This window comes from Pongo abelii, chromosome 12 (assembly GCF_028885655.2).
Source record: "Pongo abelii isolate AG06213 chromosome 12, NHGRI_mPonAbe1-v2.0_pri, whole genome shotgun sequence".
Lineage (NCBI taxonomy): Eukaryota > Metazoa > Chordata > Mammalia > Primates > Hominidae > Pongo > Pongo abelii.
This window is the reverse complement of record NC_071997.2, coordinates 67979588-67996410: the sequence shown is the minus strand read 5'-3', so window position 1 is coordinate 67996410 and position 16823 is coordinate 67979588. Positions and strand designations below refer to the sequence as shown.

The window sequence follows — 16823 nt, the reverse complement described above, 5'->3', positions numbered from 1 at the left end:
TGAGTCCTTGAGAATTTGCTTGGTGTTTTTTGGTTGGTTGCACTGTGCTAGGCACTGCCATTTCAAGAAGGCATAGCTTAGCTCAGAAGGGACAGTAAACGTTCATTTGAGATGAATGAATAGAACTTTCCAAGGCAGGCAACTATGGAGAGGAAGTGGGGGAGGCGTGCAGTCAGAGTGAGCAGCCTCTGTAGAGCTGAGAGCTGGGAAAGGGCAGGGTTCATGGGAGGGCCAGGGAGTGGTGCCCATGATGGGAGCCTCAGGGTGGGGGTAGGGAGATGGCTGATTGGAGGGAAGCTTGGTGCTGAAGGGTGGAGAGGACAGAGGGCATGGAGGCCATGCCAAGGAAAGTTTGGACTTTATCCTATCGTAAGCAAGAAGGAACTATGGAAGGCTTTTAAGGCTGGGCATGATATGATCAGATCTGGGAGCTACAAACACACATATACACATATAGACAGCTATAAGAGAAATTCAAACATCTAAATAGTCTCTCTATATATACTTTAAGTACACATATATGTGTATATTTCACCCATACAAACCTAGATCAGTTATTGTGCTTTTCTTCCTCTATCACTTCTCCCCTGTACAGTCAGGGGAGTCAGAGGCCTATACATTGCCTAGGAGAATTATGATTCTCTTAGCAGAAATATAAAGAGAACACAGGCAACAAAAACAAAAACAAAAATAGACAAATGGGACTTAATTAAACTAAAAGGCTTCTGCACAGCAAAAGAAATAATTAACATACTGAAGAGACAATCTGTAGATGAGAGAAAATATTTGCAAGCCATTCATCTGACAGGGAACTAATATCTAGAATATGCAAGGAACTAAAACAACTCAAGAGGAAAAAGAAAAAACAATCCCATTAAAAAGTAGGCAAAGAACGTGAATAGACATTTCTCAAAAGGAGACATACGAATGACCAATAGGTATATGAAAAAAATGCTCACTATCACTAATCATCAGAAAAATGCAAATCAAAACCACAATGAGATATCATCTTACCATAGTCAGAATGGCTATCATTAAAAAGACAGCAAATAACAGATCTTGGCAAGGATGCAGAGAAAAGAGAACTCTTATACACTATGGTGGCAATGTAAACTAGTACAGCCACTATAAGAAACAGTATGGAGACTTCTCAAAAAACTAAAAATAGACCTACCATTCAATCCAGCAATCCCATTACTGGGTATCTACCCAAAGGAAAAGAAATCAATATATCAAAGGAATACCTGCACTCCCACGTTTACTGCAGCACTATTCACAATAGCAATGATATGGAATCAACCTAAGTGTCCATCAACAGATGAATGGATAAAGAAAATGTGTCATATATACACAATGAAATACTATTTGGCCATGAAGAAAAGTGGGTTAAAGGGTACAAATATGTAATAAGACAGAAGGAATAAATTAAATGCAAGATAACAGAATAGGGTGACTATAGTTGACAAAAATGTATTGTACTCAGATGATGGACGCAATAAATTCTCTGACTTGATCACTACACATTAAATACATGTAACAAAGTTTCACACGTGCCCCATAAATTTGTATAAAAAACGATAGTTAATATTCAGTTGGGTTTACCTCTTACTTCCAAATGATGCTTTTGAGAACCAACAGGCAAAGGCCTAGGGAAATAAAGAGGACTCAGAAGAGAACAGCGGGAGAGGGATGGGCAGGTGACTTTCACCTTCTCCCTGCCACAGGGGTCACTCCTTCTCCTCCACCATGGGGGTGGGGATGGTGCAGATGGAGGCCTGGCCATAGGGAGGAGGGGTCTGCGTGAGAGGCTGCCAGCTCTCTGGGTGTTGAGTACCAGAGAACTATGCAAAAATGATGCCCACATATGCAGCCCATTTCTGATCTTTCTCACAGCAGATGTGACGTCTGAGCAGATGCTGTTCGCATCTCTATGGGATAAATCTGCCCATCAATAGCTGGCTGAGCACCACTGGTAGTCACATTGCAGAGGGAGGCCCACTGGGTCCTGAGACTGCTAAGTCCCATCCAAACTGCTTGTGTCAATAGTCCAGGACAACCCTTGTCCTCCTCCCCACAAAACAAGCAGAAGTCCCTGACATCCCACAGGAGGGGGAAAAGGAATGGTGGGGAAGAGGAAGCCATAATCATACTGCATATCATTATATTTTTTGAGGTGACTTTAAAAATCTACCTGATATGGTTTGGCTGTATCCCCACTCAAATCTCACCTTGAGTTGTAATAATCCCCACATGTCAAGGGTGGGGCCAGGTGGAGACAATTGAATCATGGAGGCTGTTTCCCCCATACTCTTCTCGTGGTCATGAATATGTCTCATGAGATCTGGTGGTTTTATAAATGAGAGTTCCCCTGCACAAGCTCTCTTGCCTGCTGCCATGTAAGACGTGCCATTGCTCCTCATTTGCCTTCCACCATGATTATGAGGCTTCCCCAGCCATGTGGAACTGTGAGTCAATCAAACCTCTTTCCTTTATAAATTACCCAGTCTCGGGTATGTCTTTATAAGCAGCATGAGAACAGATTAACACACTACCAAATGTAAGATTTTTTTTTTTATTTGAAGAGGAACCAAGTTTAAGGAAAAAATTAAGAAGGGGTAGTAAAAAGATTAATATAGAAGGAAAGTTAGTATCCAGTGATTTACACTGATCTTATATAATTACCAAAAATAGAATATGAATTAGGCTCTGAGCTTCTTATGAAACAAAGCAAAAAGTTTTGTAAAAGTTACAAAACTGACAATGAACAAAAGACAAAAGAAAGCCAATTCCTCAGTGAGAGCTTTCTTTTTCCTTGTTCTGGGGCTTGAGTGAATTTTTCCTCCAAATTCTCACACAAGCAAAGTCTCATAGATTCTCAGCAATCTATACAATGCTAAGCTCTCCACAGCTATTCCATAGGGTTCCTGGAGGTGATATTCCAAACTTCAACTTAGGACTAAGAGGTGGCAAAGGGAGAGAGGCCAAATACATCAACCCAGTAGCAGACTCACCTGATTTAGACTGGGAAATAAGATCTATGCTATCTAAGGGTAGACTGCATGTCCGTCAGGCAATCCTCCATAATTGTTTGCTAAAAGTTGGGTCACACATGGTTGGAAGACACATTATTTGGAAAGAACTCAGCTAGAGTAGAGTAACTTTCTATTACTGATTAAAGGCAGATCAGTAATCTTCAAAATCAATCTTACACACATACAAAGAAATACTAGATAGTCATTAACAATTATTTTCTATATCATAATTTTTATGACCTGATAATTGTCTGTAATATTACAGCTTTAAAAATCAGTAACAAAATAGGATCTACAGCATTAAACAGGGAAAAAAGAAGGATTTAAACATGGAGAATGTATACATACACACACACACACACACACACACACAGAGAGAGAGAGAGAGAGAGAAAGATAAAGAATAGAAAGAATGAAAGAATATAAACTGTTAACTGTCTATTTCTAGGTGGTATAATTTGACTGCTTTGTGCTTATGCTACTTTTGGGTTCTTCTCACTCCTGAAAGGAGAATTTGTGTGCAGCTGCTTGGGAGATAATTGCAGGAGGCACTAGAAGTGGGGTGAAGAAGTAGAAGAAAGAAAAGGTCAATATGGGATGTGCTGATGAATGGGTTACCACTGTTGGCAATTGGAGCTAAATCCCTCGAAGGAAACTCTGAGACACTCTATGAAACACATCTCAGAATGGTCCCATCAAGGGTCAAGATAGCTGGTCAAGATATTTATCCAGCCACTCTCATCCTCCATTGTTAAGGATCACTTCTGGAAATGTTAACTCCCCAGCACTCCCGGCACTTTCAACCACCCTATGTGCAAGCCAAGAAAGCTCCTATAGCCAGAGAATGTCCTCAAGAAGGGGACAAAGGTGCTTGAGAAAGGAAGCCATCCATATATAACAGAACCATCCACAACTGCAGATGACTTCCAGGTGGGTTAAGGAATGTGGGCAGGTCGCCAACAGTGTAGTTTTCATATTTTTTACATATATTACTTTTGGTATCAGAAAAATACTATTTATAAAAATTGACTTTTCAGAAGCTACATGTGCTGAGAGGCACAGGTTATGAGAATTAAGGACTTGACCATGACTCCCATATGAACAAAAGGATTCTGTCTCTGTCCAAAGGTGGACTGGGGCAGCACTATAGAAGGAACAAACTTAGAGAATATTTCTGGGTCCAATCCAGAAAATAAACGTATGAGAAGTCAAGGTCTCAAATCTTCACTCCATAGAATATTGACCACATTGATGTTGGCCTGAAATTCGTTCAGACTGGGAATTCAGTCTGAAATCTCAATCATGCATTCACAAAGTGTTTAAATTTGAGCATCACAGTTTCCAAGGAAAGATGGCTTTCACTTTAAAATTATAATTGCAAACTTCAAATGGGTGCCCAACACTGCCTGGTAGCATGACTATGTCTATTCTAAGTAAGCTCACTTTCCCCATTGTGGTGGCCGTGAGAATGTATCTTGCAGTGTATGTGTAATTAACCAAAGTCCCCAGCCACTGTACTGTGAAAGCCATCACTGTGTTGACTCTAAGGCCACCTTCCCACAGGCTGCTTGCAGCCAGTGGCTGAGCTCAACAGGGATAACACGTCAAGCTCATTCAGGGGAAACAGGGCACTCCTCTGACAGTGAACTTTGGCTCTGCATTAATCCTGCCAAACCTTCCCCAGATTTCATGGCAATCTAGGATGCTTCCATCCAACCTTCCTTTCTTTTCTCCTTCACTCAGGGTCAGACTTGCATCACTGTTGGACAGCTGTACCAGCCTCTTCTGACTCCCTCCTCACTTGTTCACACAGGTGGTTCCACTAATAAAATCTTTGCATGTTTATTCCCATCTTGACATTTGCTTCTTAAAGGACCTGGACCAACATGCCACTTTATGAACTGGCTGTTTTGTGCCTTCTTCTCTTTTCTCAACAACTCCCTTCTGTCTCCCCCTCTCAGCTGATGACATGGCCTCCTGTTTCCTTGAGAAAATGGAAGGCATCAGATGAAGCCTAAGCCCACCAGCATCTCCTTCATTCATGCTAATATAGCACAGAAGGTGTCCCCTCTCCAGGCAAAGCCCAGTCTTTCCAAGGGATCCTTTCCAAGGATCTCACCCCTTTCCCCCGAAGGAGATCTTCACTCCTTCAGGTCTCTCCTCCCTCTCTTGCAACACAATCTATTCCTTACTCTCTGTCATCCTGGCTCCTCAACCTCTCCAGCTGTTTCCTCACTCCTCTGCTCCTCTCCAAAATCAAATGTCTAGTAAGAGATCCTTACACATTTTGTCTCCACTTAGTTACTTCTCATTCATTCCTAATTCACTTCATTTTAGCCTCAGCAACCACCACCCTGGTGCTCTTGTCAAGAATAGCACGGCCTCTACCTTGGCGAATCCATGGGATATTCTCCTATCCTCACCCCACTCAACTGTTCAGCAGCATTTGGCACAGCTGACCATTTCCCTGTTCTTTAAGTCTGCTTCTCTTTTGACTGACACCATAGACTCCTGGTTTTCTCCTACCTCACTGGTCACACCTTCTCAGTCTCCTTGCCTGACTCTTCCTCCTCTGCCAGAGATTTCAACATGGGTTTCTCCAAGATGCTCAGCTCTTTTCTCTGTCCCTTCTCCTCAATAAGCTCATTCACTCACTTGGCTTCCAATACCATGACATGGCACAGCTGTCAACTTTCTATCTCCAGCCCTTACATTTCCCCGATGTTCAACCTCGTTTCCACCATCTGCCTACTCCATATCTCACATGCCTAATGGGCATCCCCAGTTTAACAGGTCAAGAGCTTTTGATTTCTCTTCCCAAATATGCTCCTCCCCAGCCTCCTCTTTTCAGTAACTGATACTACCATCCACCCAGCAGCATAAGCCAGAGATATCTGGGGGTCACCCTTGATTTCATCTTCTTCCCTACTCTTTATGTTTAATTCATCTGTCACTTCTTCCTCAGAAGTATATCTCAGGCCCACCTATATCTCTTCATCTCTGTGCATCTCTCTGTATCCTAATATTCTCTTCTTATAGGGAGACCAGTCATACTGCATTAGGGCCAACCCTGTTATCCTCACTTACCTTTTTAAAGGCCCTATATCTCCAAATACAGTCACATTCTGAGGTACTGGGGGTTAGAACTTCAACATATAAATTTTAAGACCCATTACACTTGAACCACTACAAGTGTAAAGGGGATGTGAAAGCCTTATAACTGATCTCCCCACTTCCATCCCATACATTCCCTCTCCATACAGAATCAAGAGCAAATTTTTAAAAACACAAAACCTATCTTGCCATTCTTCTGTCTTGAACCCTTTAGTGCCTTCCTATTGCACTTAGAATAAAATCCGAAGTCTTTCCCTATAGCATCTTGCTTCAGTCTTCCTTGTCAATGTCATCTCACATTCCTCTCCCCATCAGTCACCACGCTGTTATCACACTCAACTTCTTTCAGCACCTGGAACAACCCAAGCCTTTTTACTGCTCAGAGGCTTTGAACACACGATTTGTTTGCCTGAAAGTTCCCTCCTGCTGCACATAGCATCGCTGTCTCTTTCTCAATCTTCATGTCTCAGGTTAAGTATCCCCCACCCCTGCTGTTCTTTATGATAACAGCGTATACATGCCCTACATAGCACTCATTGCATATACACAGTCATTCATCTCTTTGCCTGGTTATCTGTTTTCTATTTCTCCTTCTAGAACGTAGGCTTCATGAAGACAGGGACTTTGTCATCTTTTCACAGCAATATCACTGGCACCCAGAAGAGTGCCTGGAATACTATAGGTGCTCTGTAAATAGTAGCTGAATGAAGGAATGGTCATGCCAGAATAAATTATGTGAAAAATGTACCCACAAGGAACTGAGAGTCAACCTGTTGCATAGTATTGTTGGATACATGTTAATTAAATTCCAAAGACTTCCGCCAAAATGACTACTGTGTTTTTAGAATAGTTGTTCTTGGGCCTTTCTTTCTGGTAATAGTTGAAGAGCAGCAGGATCAGTTTCCTGTTGAAATCACTTCTAGTTCTTCACCTAATCTCATCAGTAGAACACAGCACACCTCTGTAATTGTCTAGGGCAGGATCAACTGGCCACCATTAGAGTGCCACATAGGAGTGTCACAGACTTTGGCATCAACTTATCCAGGTTGGCATCCCACTTCTGCCATCTATAAGCTGTGTAACTTGGCAAAGTCTAAACTCCCTCAGCCTCTCTGTCCTCATAGATAGATTGGAAACAAGAGCATCTACCTCTCAGGAATGTTCTTAAATTAAATGGTATAATATATATAAAGTGCCTACCAGAGCTCCTGACATACAATGAATATTAATAAGTGATGACCATTATTATGAATCCAGGAAGCAATGATGCAAGACTTGAGGGCACAGTCACGGAGGCAAAGAAGAAGAGATAGTTTAATACATGATTATGAGATTGCACAGACAGAATTTATAATTATTTTGATTGGGTGTGAGAGATGAGGCAACATTAATTGAAGAGGACTTGAAATTTCTAGCTGGGTGATTAGATGTGCAGTCATGCCAACAACAAACACTTCCATGCAAAAGCAGCTGTGTAGAATAATTCAATCATTTTGAGTTCATATCACATACTACATGATTTTTAGCTCTGGCTGGCCTTAAAATGGGGTTCACCTGTATTTAAGAACTCCTTGTGAGACCTTCTCAGTTTCTGGTCAGAGGAAGGAAGATACCTCAGACTCCAAAGAAAGGCTGGAGGGTTTATCTTTTTGTGGATTAGTTTCCTTCATCACCTGCCTTTCCCTTCTAAATATGACTGAATCTTTTCATTTCCCTTGCACTGAAGGGAAAAGCATCCTCTGGGGCTGGAACCTGACTCTGGCAGTCCTTCTGAAGTTACAGATTTAGGCTCCAGCACTTTCGAGGTCTCACTGTGCATCCGTAGGGGTCCTCTGGTGGCCAAGACTCTCAGACATGTGCAGACTAAAGCCAGGCACTGAGAAAAACACAGAAAAGGCTGTCCCTGAGAGCTGGAAACCTATATCCCCTAAAAACAGGCTAGCAACCATGATGCACTCTCTTAAGTTTAGGGGGGGCAGGCACTAGTTTATGTTTGATTGGTTGCCGGAAGAAAAGGTGGAAGGGAGAGAAATCATCAGCAAAGCTTTCACAGAATAGAGATCCAATCAGCACCACCTTAGCAGCAGGGAGTGGGGTAGGAGGATGTAAATCACAATTGTTGCATCAAAAGTCAACCCTTCTTTTACCCTCCAGCACCATCCCCAGTTGTGACTTTTTAAATTGCAGCAAGGAGAGTTTATTGTAAATAAGTATTGAATGAATTAAATTACAGAAAGAAAAAAAAACTTGGCATGCCTAATTATATACTCCAGAGACGTGAATGCATATATTCATTTAGAGACATGTACAAGACCACTTACAATAGCATTATTCTTAATAACTAAACACTAAAAACACCCCAAATGTCTATCAGTAGTAGAATAGATAAACTGTGGTTTAGTCACGTGCAGAGGAATATTGCACAACAATGAAAAGGAAGAAGTCACACAGTAGAATGTGGCAGACACATTCTACAGTGACTGCCAACAAAACACACCCTTATAGCATCCGGTCCCTTTGATTACAGGCAGAGCCTGTGACTTGTTTCTAACAAATAAAATATGGCAAAGGTGATGGGATGTCACTTCCTTGATTAAGTGGTGTTACATGTCACAAGTGATGGGAGCGTGATTATGCTACTTTATATAAGGCTCTGTAAACTAGAGAGAAAGAATCTCCCTTACTGCCATGCAGTAAGCTGTCATGTTGAGAGAGAGCCTGTGCAAGAGCCATGTGGCCAAGAACTACAGCTGTCCTTTAAGAGTTGAGGGTGGCCTTTGGCCTAGTCAGCAAGAAACCGGGACCCAAGTCATACAACCACAAGGAGGTGAATTCTGCCGACAACCTGAACAAGCTTGGAAGCAGATTCTTCCCCAAGCAAGTCAACAGAACACAGCCCAGCCACCACCTTGATTGCTGCCTTAAAATATCCTGAGCAAAGGATTTAGCTAAACTGTGCACTGACTCTTGACCCACAGAAAATGTGAGATAAGGAATGTGTGTTGGAGCCGGGCGCAGTGGCTTATGCCTGTAATCCCAGCACTTTGGGAGGCTGAGGCAGGGGGATTGCTGAGTCCAGGAGACCAGCCTGAGAAACATGGTGAAACCCTGTATATACAGAAAATACAAAAATTAGCCAGGCATGGTGGCATGTTACTGTAGTCCCAGCTACTAAGGAGCCTGATGTGGGAGGATTGCTTGAGCCCAGGAGGTCGAGGCTGCAGTGAGCCATGTTCGCGCTACTGCACTCCAGCTTGGGCGAGTGGTAAGCCACTACCTATGTGGTCTTTGTAACACCGTGATAGGAAATGAATACAGAGGACATGTTGCATGATTCTGTTGCAATTGCAAAACTGGGGATTGTATTTTATTTTTAATTTTTTTTCCATCCACTTCCCTTAGGGGGAAGGATTTACTTCTCTTAATGCGTACATATGTTCTTCTTGCTTCCCGTCTCCCATCCTCTTAATATGATTATATTTGAAAGTTGGCTATATCAGTCCTCAGGGTTGGTGTTATTATGACTCCATAACATGGGAAGTAACCTGGCTGTATTGTTCCTGGGAAGCCAAGTGTTGTGCCATTATTAGGTGTCTGTGTGGGTTTCCTAGGTCTGCTGTAATAAATTACCACAACTCTGGTGACTTTAAACAACACAAATGTGTTCTCTCACAGTTCTGACGGCCAGAAGTCTGAAGTCAAGGTGTGGGCAGGGCCACACCCCCTCTTCCAGCTTCTGGTGGTCACCAAAACTGTTTTTTTTTTTTTAAGTAGGCTCATAGTATTTGCTAATTTAACCATCATGAACTAGTCCTTCATGACTCAGAATGCTCATGACATGGATGTCCTTTTGAAGGAGGCTGACTTGTAAGTATTTCCCTCTGGAAACTTGGTGCTCCAGAATGTCACTTAGCTGGTAAGTGAACCTGGCCAACTGCAGCTGCTATATCAACAAGGGGGCTTTATTGTTTTCCACTGACCTTGAGTCTGCATGTTCTTGAGTATTCACATGTTTGGGGATTCTGAAAGGTCTCCAGTTATCTCCTGGTCTCTTGAAGTCAATCACCCATTCAGGACCCTTCACTACCCAATCTCCCACTCCCAAGCCCCAGCAGGTTTCCCTCTCATGTCTTTGCTGGAGCTTCCTGCTGCCTCTGCTCCTAACACAACCTAGCCAGGCATACTCCCTGCGGGACCCTCTGCTGACAGTCCAGCTTTGCCTTGTGCTCTCTTTAAGCAGGTACCAAGGAAGTGTTGCCGTTTCTCAGCCTCTTTTCATGACATTTGTTTTAGGATTTCCCTTCCCCTTCCTCTGAAGGGTTAAAACCTCACCCTTTCATAGGGGGCCATGAGGGTTGGGGATGGCGAGAATAACTAATGAGATTTCAGCTCAGTTACCTGGACAGGTATGAACCTTCCTGAATTCTAAATGAGGGATGAGAGGAGAGGGAAGAAATACAAGTTAACCCCACACCCCAGGCCGCTGCCATGGTCACAGTACTTCACCCTAGAGGTGTCTGCCCAAGTGTCTCAAACCACACAGCAGCCTCAGGGAAAGGATCTCAGCCCTGTGATCCCCATAGTCAACCCCAGTCTCTGTCCCAGCATCAGAAACAGGCAGGTTACTGTGACGCCAAAGAAGCTTAAGATCCTGGGTCCTCCTTGCGCTGGCTCCTCTATGGCCCTGGAAGGGCCCTAGCAATGGGTTCACATGACAGTACAGATCTATTAATAGTGTATATAATGTCTTAGTCTGCTTGGGCTGCCATAAAAAAGTACCATAGACTGAGTGGGTCAAACAACAGACTTATTTCTCACAGTTCTGGAGGCTGAGAAGTCCAAGACGAAAGGTCGGGCAGATTCAGTTTCTGGTAAGGCCTCTTTTCCTGGCTTGCAGATGGCCACCTTATCACTGTGTCCTCACATAGTGGAGAGAGAGCATCTCTCATCCTTTTCTGATAAAGCTACTAACGCCACTGTGAGAGCACCGCACTCTTGACCTCATCTAACACTGATTACCTCCCAAAGGTCCCATCTCCAAATACCACCACACTGGGAGGCTAGGGCGGGGGGACACAATTCAATCCATAGCATTATATATATATATATAATGCTATATATATATAATATATATATTATATTTATATATATATATAATGTTCTATTTATATATATAAAATACACACTATATATATATAAAATACACACACTATATATATATTACACACACTATTCATTCCTCCTGCAATACAAATTATATGAAAATTGATATATAAAATATATTCATGTTACAGCAATAGGTTAAAGACTACCCCTTCTTTCCACTTTCCTTCCCCTTCCATCATGCTTCCCCTCAGGTCAGGCAGTCCTGGAGTGATCGTGGGCATCTCAGGGATCTGGTTAAGGAGGAGTGGAGTCAGGGATACATCTGGTGTTGGGTTAGGGGGGTGTTTGCGTCACTTCCATGTACAAGTCGGTAATGGCTAGCCATCCTGCTATAGAAATGGCTCTGACAACCCACTCTGCCAACTCACCAGTGTCCTGACATGGAGGCACACTGGTGTTGTGTATGAATGTGGCCTGTGGCAGCCAACACTAGAACTATGCAGGTAATGGAGAAAAAACAAGGATTAAAATGGACAAAGCCGAAAGCTAGTATATGGAAAAATTCTTCCAACTCTTACAACTCAGATACAAAAGAAGCTTGATTAAGGTTTTCCTAGATTTGATGACAATCCTTAAAATGTATAGGATATTACCAATAATGAGTTCTGAAGCTGAAAGAACTCTTAATAACTATCAATAGCTTAGAAAAACAAATTTCAGACACATTAGAGCAAAGACTGAGTTATCATTCTATTCTCTCCCAAGAAAATGATAATTACAAAATTGTTGTCACATGAAGAGAAAAAGTGCATGCTGCCCAAAACTATACGGAAAAAGGATTATCAAGGTGTTTTGGGCAACAAATTCATTAGAATACTGTTATTTTTCTGGATTCTGTATTTATGACGCTTTTCATCAAGTATGTAGTTTATTGTTATTTCTTGCATTATTCTAAACAACATCCAGTTTTATATTTAAATTTTTGGGGGTGGGGGAGACAGAGTCTTGCTCTGTCACCCAGGCTGGAGTGTAGTGGTGCGATCTCAGCTCACTGCAACCTCCACCTCCCAGGTTCAAGAGATTCTCATGCCTCAGCCTCCCAAGCAGCTGGGACTACAGGTGCATGCCAGGAAACCCGGCTAATTTTTGTATTTTTAGTAGAGAAGAGGTTTCACCATGTTGTCCAGGCTGGTCTTGAACTCCTGGCCTCAAGTGATCTGCCCACCTCAACCTCCCAAAGTGCCGGCATTACAGACATAAGTCACTGTGCCCAGCCTTACATTTAATTTTTGATGGTAGTTTTGCATTATTTTTATTAGAGGGCCCCGCAAATTACATGAACTTCAGGCCCCACAAAATCAAGAGCCACCTTGATGGTGAGGCCACTCACCTGACACTCTCCCTCATGCATTTCTCCGGGTCCCCTCGCCCATCCTCCCAGCATCTGCACAGGGATCGCCACAGGGTCCCTGTGTGGCTCCAGGCATTTGTGTCAGAGATAGTCTTCCAACCAGAGTGTGGGTGCAGGATGGAATGTTTGCACTTACTTTGTTCACCCTGCCCCAATTTTACAGATGACGAAACTAAGAGCCAGAGAGGCAAAGCGACTTGTACAAAGTCACGCAGGAAGCTTGTGGCAGAACTTGAACACAGGACCCTAACTCTTAGTCCAGGGATCTCTACACTGTTGCTTGCACTCTGTCATTAGTTATACCAGTGGTTTTCAAGCTTCATTATTAATAATCAAGCTTGCTAAAAACAGATTCCTCCAGCGTGCAGGTCCTCAGGTCCTCAGGCACAATTCAGTGTGGGATTCCCTGAGACATGGGTGCCTTGGGTCTCTAGGGGCCCAAAGCAATGATCCCTCAGATGCACCAAAATCACTTGGACGCTTGAAAGGCAGATCTCTGGGCCCCAACCCTAGACACTGTGATCCATTAGAACTGGGTCGAAATCTGAGTTTTTAAAAACCTCTCCCAGTGAAGCAAAGGCAAGAAGTGGATGAACTTAGCCCATTTATCCTAACCTTCTCATTCCTTAGATCCCAAATATTCTCCCTCCTCTTCGTTCCACACACCCCCACCTCCAATTACAACGGAGGAGAGAGTGGTATACACCAGCTCTCTTCCCAGCTTCCTTCTGTGCCACCTACTTTCAAATGTACATCGCACTGCAGGTTTTTTCCCTAAGACATTGTGCTTGCAAGCTATTTATAAGGATAACTACCCAGTGAATTCCAAGGACTGTGTAGAATCTAAACAACAAATAGACCACAGATTCCATGCCAGGATTATTGGGAAATAATTCCTGGTAGATTTCATAAATGCTTACTGGTTCTCTACATGAAATGTAAAATCTGGACCTGTCATATCCAGTTTCATTAATGACCCTGGGGATAACCATAGGGTGAACTAGAGAATACCTGCTGTGATTAATTTTGACTCAGGGCTTTAACACCATCTTGATGCTAACTAGTAGTGACCTGATCTGTCGGCTCCAGATGTCTGGAGCCTTGTGAGATCTGGCAACCAGAAGAGGACACACACTCTAAATTTCCTAACAAAGTAGATGCCATTTGAGGCCTTAACAATCATGGACCGTGAACTTCACTACCCACATTAGCCTAAGTTAGAAGAGGATGGCTTTTGCCTACCCCCAGGTACAGTGAGACAATGTATATGAAACTCTTTGCAAATTCCTAGGAGATATATAAATGCAGTGTTTCTACTCACTGTTTTTATGAGGCCCAGATCCGTAAGTCCTCAAAAGGTGTTCTTGAGCCCAGAGTAATCAGCTGGCACTCTCCTAAAGCACATAAACACGGACATGACTTATAATTGGTCAAAAAGAATCCTTCGTGGCACTACAGTTATAGTTTTAGAAGAGCTACAAGGATGATTGTTAATGGTAATGCTTCTTGTTATTAATACTCAAACTTGCCAAAAACAGTTTCCTGTGGGGTGCAGTTCCTCAGGCACAACTCCACATGGGGTTCCCTAAGGCAGGATGCCAGGGGCCTCTGAAAGAGCCTCCCAAGGGCTTGCCTCCTAGGCCCAAAGCAACCAGGATTCTTTTGATACAAAAGATTTGCCATCCTAAAAGCATGGGTATTTTCTGTTCTCTGACCTTCCTGCTCCTCTATGTTCAATGTCTCAAAATGGAATTCAAAAGAGGAGCTAAAGGCTACTCGTTTCTCTAAATAGACTTGTATTTAGTGCTCCAAGAAGAAATTTTATTCCTACCTCCCATTAGCACAGTGTCCCTAATTCTAGAGGTAATAGCTAAATAGCAGCTTGTCCCTATTGGTGTAGGAAATTCTTTCCTCCATTTTCAGGATAAAAATAAAGATTACTCAGACAGATCTGTGATTCTCCCTTGGCAGAGAGTTTCAGTGCCTGGGAACCAGAATCTATTGGATGAACATTCGTAGGCTTAATTTCAGAATCTCAAATGACAGAAACATTCTCACTGACTGCAAATGAGGACAGAATATTTGGCTGGTTTTGATATTTTCAACTAACACCTTTAAAACAATAGTGATGACCATCTCTTGATTATCATCATAGCAAAATGTGCTCTCAAACTTCCTCAATAAATAAAAGTTGAAGTCCTGTCGTTGAAAAAGAACATTTAATAAATTATCAATACATCTTTGTTGATATGCAAAGAATTATGCAAAGTACCTTGGCACCACAAAAATAGATGGGACACTGTTTCCACTGGGAGGACCTTACAATCAGACAAGACATGAACGCCAATAAATATAAGTAGAACATGAGAAGTATCACAAAACAGGGACAAACAAAGCTATAGGATTTCAGATGCAAGAGATTACTTCTAGCAGAAGGGAATCCATGAAGATGGCAGTGGGGTGACATTTGAGCTGGGTCCTTCAGCATGTGTGTAGTCTTGCTACTGGATCTGCCATGTGTTTCTCCAATTACCCATCCAATAAAGCTTGCTTGCCAATGGAGCTCATGGTTTTGACTTATGGTAGTTTTCTTTTGCTGTGTAACACATTACCACAAACTTGGTAGCTCAAAACACACACATTCATTATCTCATAGTTTCTGGGGGTCAGGAACCTAGACAAGGAGTAGCTAGGTTCTCTGCTCAGGGTTTCACACAGTTGAAATCTAGACATCAGCCAAGTGTATTCTCACCTGGAGTTCTCCAAGTCCATTCAGGTTGTTGACAGAATTTATTTCCTTACAGTTGTAGGATGGTGCTCCTTAATTTCTTGCTGGCTGTTGGCCCGGGGTTGCTCTCAGCAACTTGAGGCTGCCCTCACATCTTGGCTGTGGGGCCCTCTTGAACTACACAGCAGCTCACACCCTCAAAGCCAGCAGGAGAATCTTCTCTTTGGGGAAGGCCTGAACCCTCCTTTAAAGGACTTGCCTGATTATGTCAAGCCTGCCCAGGGTAATCTCCCTTTTGTTTGACCCAAAGTAACAGGAGAGACATTAATTACATCAGCAAAATTCCCCCACCTGTGCCAGATCATGTAACCTAATCACTCCAGTAAAATTCCATCATACTCACAGGCCCCTGACATTCAAGAGGAGGGGATTACACAGGGTGTCTAGGTGTCTATACCAGGTAGGAAGCTTGGGGCCATCCTGCCTACCGGGTGATTCAAGCTAAGTGTAAGCTTTGTCACCCATGGGATGACAGTCCTTACTGCGAATCCCATCTCTGTCAATAAATTTAAACCAGCAGGACTATAAGAGGTACAGAAAGGAACGGTGAATATGGAGAGATGTGGCAGACTGAATTTTCAATGTAGTGTGTGTTCACCATACTCCATACATGTATACTACATTAGTACAAGATAGTGCATTGCACACTACACACACACAGAGACACACACTATACATGCTGTTCCTCCTATGTGACATCGAACCCTCCTCCCATTGAGTGGTGAGTCTGTGTTACCCCCTCTTAGACTTGGACAGAACTTTGTAACTGCCTTGGCCAATAGAATATAGCAGAAGTGACACTAATGCCTTCTGAGACCAAGTCATAAAAATAATATGCACTTTCATTTTGTCTCTTGAAACACTCTTGGAACCCTGACACCCTGCTGTGAGAACACCAGTCCAGAACATAGAAAAGCCACATGCAGGTGCTCCAGCTGACAGTCCCCGTAAAGGTCCCAGCCAACAGCCAGCATCAAACACCAGATGTGTGAGTGAATGAACTTCAGGTGACTCCAGCACCAGCTGTTGAGTCACCTTCGAGCCACCCCAGCCTTTAAGCCACCCCAGTAAGTTCTACTTGGAAGCAGAGATGAGCTATCCCTTTTAGCCCTGACCAAATTGCAGATTCATGAACAAATAAATTATAATCACTTTAAACTACTTAGTTTGGACTTGGACAGAACTTAGTTTGACTGGAACAGATGTGGAATGGCAAGCTGGACACTGGCATCTCTGTATTTCCCCAGAATCAAGGGGAAGCCCTCCTCCCATAACCAGGAAGGTGAAAGTAGTCAAAAGACTTTGAGGCCCAGCATTCCAGCAACTGCACAGCATTCTAATCTCCCCTGCTTTAATCTGGGGGCCTCGTCCA

General features: G+C 43.0%; 1 long non-coding RNA gene across 2 annotated transcripts in view; it reads right to left on the bottom strand.

The window, feature by feature from the left end:
• LOC129057688 (uncharacterized) overlaps window positions 1-16823 on the bottom strand; it is a 60852-nt gene that overhangs the window by 12006 nt on the left and 32023 nt on the right. For both annotated transcript variants that reach the window (XR_008522399.1, XR_008522398.1), the window contains exon 2: window positions 13985-14057. This is a non-coding gene — a long non-coding RNA (uncharacterized LOC129057688). The remainder of the gene's footprint in view (window positions 1-13984; window positions 14058-16823) is intronic.